At 50.6% G+C, this 5,992-nt stretch overlaps 1 long non-coding RNA gene across 1 annotated transcript; it reads left to right on the top strand.

Annotated features, from left to right (window-relative positions):
- The first annotated feature begins 312 nt into the window (after nt 1-312).
- On the top strand, nt 313-3,579 carry LOC147975485 (uncharacterized). Its single transcript, XR_015602044.1, has 2 exons — nt 313-721; nt 3,251-3,579. It is a non-coding gene; the product is annotated as an uncharacterized LOC147975485 (long non-coding RNA).
- The last annotated feature ends 2,413 nt before the right edge of the window (nt 3,580-5,992 follow it).

The raw sequence follows: 5,992 nt of genomic DNA on the forward strand, positions 1-5,992 counted from the left end.
TATTAATACAAAATAAATATGAAATGATAATTAACCCAAACTAGTTTTTGGTGGTAGGATTTATTGTGCTATGATTTGTGGGCCAGCCCTCATATTTTACAAAACTCAATTGGTGCCCAAACAATTAGCCAAAATAGAAGAAAATAAGAAAATTAAAACAAAACAAAGCTAACAAAAAAAAGGAAAGGACCTGCCCGCTGGGCCAACCGGCCCAGCTGGCAGCCAGCCCAGCCAACTGACCACCGTTGCAGGCCCACTCCCCCCCCCTTGTCGTCTTCTTTCCCCGTGCGCTATTCCACCGACCGCGCCTAAACAGGGGCGTGCCCCTGTCGAACTTCTTCGCCGTCGACGGCGAATGGATAAGGATGCCGCACCCGCGCCTCCTCGGGTTCTCCTCCCCACTCGCCCCCTGCCAGATCTCCCCCTCCCATCTGATCCACCTCACCTCTCCCCTCTCCTCACGCTCGATCCCGACCTCGGTCGCTCGAGCTCGTCGCCGCTGCTTGCCGTCGACGCGGCCACCGACCCTCCCTCACATCGTCGATGTGCTCAATAGCCCCGTCGTCGTCCCCTATGCCTCCCGCCACCTCAGGCTGGAACTCGGAGCCCCTGCAGCGACCGCGGCGACCTCGTCTCCCTCCTTTGCTCCGTCGTCGCCATCGCCGGAATCCGCGCCGCCCCGAGCACATCGAGTCTTCCCCGGGCCCTCTCTGCAACGGCCGTGAGCCCCTGAACCTCCTCCTCCTCCCCTCGTAGCTCACCGCATCCCGTAGCTCGCTCCCCCGTCGCGCTCACCCTCCCACCGCCGCGGTCGAGCTCTCCGTCGCGGCCACCGCAAGCGTGGCTCGCGTCCGACCGCGTCGTCGTTCTCAGCACGTCTCCAGGGCCCCAATGCACCTATCCCTGTCCCCGGCTGTGCCTCTCCTCGCTGTAGCCGCCCACGCCCGAGCTCCAGCATCCGCCTCGGTGCTCACCGCCATCAGCTTCGGCGAACTCCGGCGACGCCACCGGTCCTAGTAGACGCGGCATCGACTCCCCGTTCGAACGCAACCACCCGCGTCAAATTTCGTGGCCTGTAGCCAAATCCCGCGGCCTCCCGTGCGCCGCCGCTGCGTTTGTGGCCGCCGGCGGCTAAACGCCGACGCCGCTGGCGTGGTTGGCCCTGGGGCCAACCCTGGGTCGCTGCAGGTGGGTCTCGTGGGCCCTGTTGACCATGTTGACTTGGTCAACATGCTGACTGGACCGACCAGTACCACAGATAGACGGGTCCCACCCTTAATTAGCCAAGCCATGTTTTAGAATAATTAAGTTAATTAGTTTAACCTAATTACCCCGTGACAGGTGGGCCCAGTAGGTTAGTTGGCTAAATTAGATTAGTTCTTAACACTGGTACCCCCCACTGTCATCGACAGTTGGGTCCCAGGCGTCAGTTTGAACCAGTCAAACTGGCTGGTTGACTGCTGATGTCAGAGTGATGTCATGCTGACGCAATAAGCATTTTTCGAATTAAATTAAATCTGTTATTTCTAGAAATTGATAAAATCTATAAAAGTTCATATAAAATAATTCATCATTCGGATGAAAAAACTTTGTACATGAAAGTTGCTCAGAATGACGAGACGAATCCGGATACGCAGCCCGTTCATCTGCCACACATCCCTAACATACCGAACTCACAACTTTCCCCTTCTGGTTCACCTGTCCGAAAACGCGGAACACTGGGAATATTTTCCCGGATGTTTCCATCCTTCACCGGTACCATCTCGTACCGCGTTAGGGCACCCCTAGCATCACGCTTTGTCATGTCATGCATCGTCGTGCATTTGTTTGCATTATATTAATTGTTTCTTCCCCCTCTTCTCTCGCTAGACACCGAGACCGATGCCGCTGCTACCCAGTACGACTATGGTGTTTGATGACCCCTCTCTCTTGCCAGAGCAACCAGGCAAGCCCCCCCCCCTTGATCACCAGATATCGCCTACTCTACTCTCTATACTGCTTGCATTAGAGTAGTGTAGCATGTTGCTGCTTTCCGTTAATCCTATCCTGATGCATAGCCTGTCCTTGCTACTACTGTTGTTACCTTTACCTGCAATCCTAATGCTTAGTATAGGATGCTAGTTTATCATCAATGGCCATACATTCTTGTCCGTCTGCCATGTTATACTATTGGGCTGTGATCACTCGGGAGTTGATCACGGGTATATACCTATACATAATATATGATACTTGTGGTGACTAAAGACGGGTCGGCTCGTAGGAGTACCCGCGAGTGATTCACGGATTGGGTCCGAAAGGACGTTTGTCCCGACAGCCCTCTGAGTGGATCTTTATGGCGAAGCGACAGGGTAGGTTGAGACCACCTAGGAGAGAGGTGGGCCTGGCCCTAGTCGGCGTTCGCGGTTATTTCAAGATAACACGTTTAACGAGATCTTGGTATTTGATCTGAGTCTGGCTACTGGCCTATACGCACTAACCATCTATGCGGGGACAGTTATGGGCACTCGACGTCGTGGTATCAGCCGAAGCCTTCGTGACGTCAGCGACTGAGCAGCGCGCACCGGATTGGCCTGGAACGCCTGCTAGGCTAGGTCTACTTCCGGCCGCGTTCGCAACATGCAGGTGTGCAAAGGGCGATGGGCCCAGACCCCTGCGCCATAGGATTTAGACCGATGTGCTGACCTCTCTATTGTGCCTAGGTAGGGCTGCGACGTGTTGATCTTCCGAGGCCGGGCATGACCCAGGAAAGTGTGTCCGGCCGAATGGGATCGAGCGTGTTGTGTTATGTGGTGCACCCCTACAGGGAAGTTAATCTATTCGAATAGCCATGATCTTCGGTAACAGGACGACTTGGAGTTGTACCTTGACCTTATGACAACTAGAACCGAATACTTAATAAAACACACCCTTCCAAGTGCCAGACACAACCGGTGATCGCTCTCTCATAGGGCGACGAGGGGAGGATCATCGGTTAGGATTATGCGATGCTATGCTACTTGGTGAACTTACCATCTACTCTCTTCTCCTGCTGCAAGATGGAGGTTATCAGAAGCGTAGTCTTCGAAAGGACTAGCTATCCCCCTCTTATTCCGGCATTCTGCAGATCAGTCCACATATGATACCCTTATTCCATTTGATACCAATGCATACATAGGTAGTCTAGCTCCTTGCTTGTGAGTACTTTGGATGAGTACTCACGGTTGCTTTTCTCCCCCTTTTCCCCCTTCCTATACCCGATTGCTGCGACCAGACGTTGGAGCCCAGGAGCCAGACGCCACCATCTATGACGACTACTACTACTCAGGAGGTGCCTACTACTGCGTGCAGCCCGCTGACGACGACCAGGAGTAGTTTAGGAGGATCCCAGGCAGGAGGCCTGCGCCTCTTTCGATCTGTATCCCAGTTTGTGCTAGCCTTCTTAAGGCAAAGTTGTTTAACTTATGTATGTACTCAGATATTGTTGCTTCCGCTGACTCTTCTATGATCGAGCTCTTGTATTCGAGCCCTCGAGGCCCCTGGCTTGTAATATGATGCTTGTATGACTTATTTTATTTGTAGAGTTGTGTTGTGATATCTTCCCGTGAGTCCCTGATCTTGATCGTACACGTTTGCGTGTATGATTAGTGTATGATTGAATCGGGGGCGTCACAAGAGAACAACAGAGATGTGAGAGATAATGAAAACCGTGTAATGTATAATGATAGGGAGAGTGTGACACTTCTCAAGGGAGACATCGAGAGAACATGTTTGCGAGGATAGGAGAAACATGAAGTGAGCGTGCGGGTGAGCTGGAGAAAAGAGAGTGATAGCTACCTGAAGGAGCATGCATGTGAGAGAGATGGGCATGAAAGGAGTGAACAAAAAAGGGATTCAAATATTTGAATTCGAGATGATGATACATGTAATCCATACTCGAAGCAAAATTGATCTATCAAACATGCATACTCATATGAATTCACGTACATCTATGTTATTTAATATGTAGATATTACTGATCTATACATTTTAGTAGAACATAATTGGTTAAAAAAATCGAATTCAACCTTAAGATTTTGAGATCGTTGTATTTGTAAATCATATTATACATATAAAGGAGCAGAATTCTTTGTTGTGCTTTTGAAAATATATAAAAAATGATGTATATAGAATGTAATTCCAATTGAAAATGGATCCCGCCCCAAAAAAATAAAATACAAACGAGATTCGAATTGAGTTGGCACGGTAAACGTGCACTCTGCAAAATTTGAACAAAGCGGGGAAAGTCGCAGTAACCGCCCGAAACCAAAATCTGCGAGATGGAAATAACTACTGCCTATCCCTGCCACGCAAAGCCTATCTGCTGGATTTCTATAGGTTTCGATAGGGGTAGGTTTGTAATTTCACCCAAATGTGACGTAACCGCCCCTCACCCGGATTCATACACGGTGGGCGCCAAAACATAGTGTGTCCTCGGCCGAAATCGACTCCCTCCCCGATTCATATTCATACACGGTGGGCACCAAAAACAAACTCTCGTCAGTAAATATTCGGTGTATGAGAGATTACCGTCCTATCCCCAACCGACTAATGTAGAAATTTGAAACGGGGGCTAAGTTTGTAAGTTTCCTCGCATTTGAGACAAGCGTGCCCTGAATACATGGTTCCCCCCTTCCTCTCTACCTCCCTTTTCCCCATTTGTACTCCGTGGGCACCAAAACATCTTCTCCACCCCACCCTCCTCCGTCCGCCGCCGTCCGCCACCCCATCCACCGCCGTCCTCCTCCACCATGCCGGAGCTGATACCCCGACGCCACCATCCATTACAAGAGATCGACCTCTCTCATCCACGGCTTCAGACCGGGATCCTTGCATCCCGTCCTCTCGCTTCATCCCCGTCGTCGTCCACCTTGCCGGTGCCGCTCCTACGACCGTCTCGTCCACCGCGCCCCACCGCCACCGTCTACCCTCCTAGATCTGCTTCCACGCCGCCGACAGCCATCGCTACCGCAGCACCGTCAAATTCTCAGCAGATGCGTACGCGGCGCCGCACCAGAGGCGGTACTCTTTCGTATCTGCTCAACTTATTTATCACAGCAAGAAAATAGATCGCCACTGCTTTACTCTGATTTCTTGTCTTGGTTGCGAAGTTGCCTTTGTCCGGTTTGCACCTTCAGATCCACCATGGCACGCTCAACACTATACTCCCAATGCTTATGGTTTTCCCCTTTTATATTCCACACTAGTTAAATCACAGTAGACTAAATTTCAAAATTGGGTTAGTCGATTTTTCAGAGCTCGCCGGAGTTCGCCGGTGCGATCGAAGGGGCTCGGGTGGTTGTGGGGCCTCGTCGAACGAAGAAAACTCGACGCGAGTGGGGGTTGGGGCGGGGTGGGGTGGGGGTGGTGGAGGAACACAGGTGGTGGGGGCCGGTGGTCCGACCGGCGGCCCATGCGGTGTTCTGTATGGGAAGAATCAGAGACGAGGAAGAAGAAGGGTTAGGAGACGTAGGATCTTCATCCAACCGCCTAAAATGGTCGAGAGACAGCTGGGAGTTGCATTCTTAATGCACTCTGGTTCATCATGTGTGGGCACTGCGCAACCAACATTTTATTATCCAAAATCTTCTTGCTCTTCTTTACCATGTTCCTCTTCCGTTCTTCTTTAATATGTACTCTCTCCGTTCCTAAATACAAGTCTTTGTATAGATTCCACCATGGACTACATATGGAGCAAAATAAGTGAATCTACACTCTAAAATGTATCTGGATACATCTGTATGTGATCCATAGTGGAAATCTCTACCAAGACTTATATTTTGGAACGGAGGGAGTATGATAGTAGTACAGTATGTTCCTTGTACTGAAGATGAGCAGGGACATTTGCAGTGTAGAGGTCTATACGGTCGGTTGTGATGGACACTTTGAGCCTCTTTGACATTGTTGAGGAAATCGTTAACTGGTAACTGCTCGGTTGGCTGGCGAGTAGGGGATTAATAGGCTAATCGGCAAGTTA

The sequence above is a fragment of the Triticum urartu genome, chromosome 4A, assembly GCF_056163025.1.
Source record: "Triticum urartu cultivar PI428250 chromosome 4A, HENAU_Tu73, whole genome shotgun sequence".
Lineage (NCBI taxonomy): Eukaryota > Viridiplantae > Streptophyta > Magnoliopsida > Poales > Poaceae > Triticum > Triticum urartu.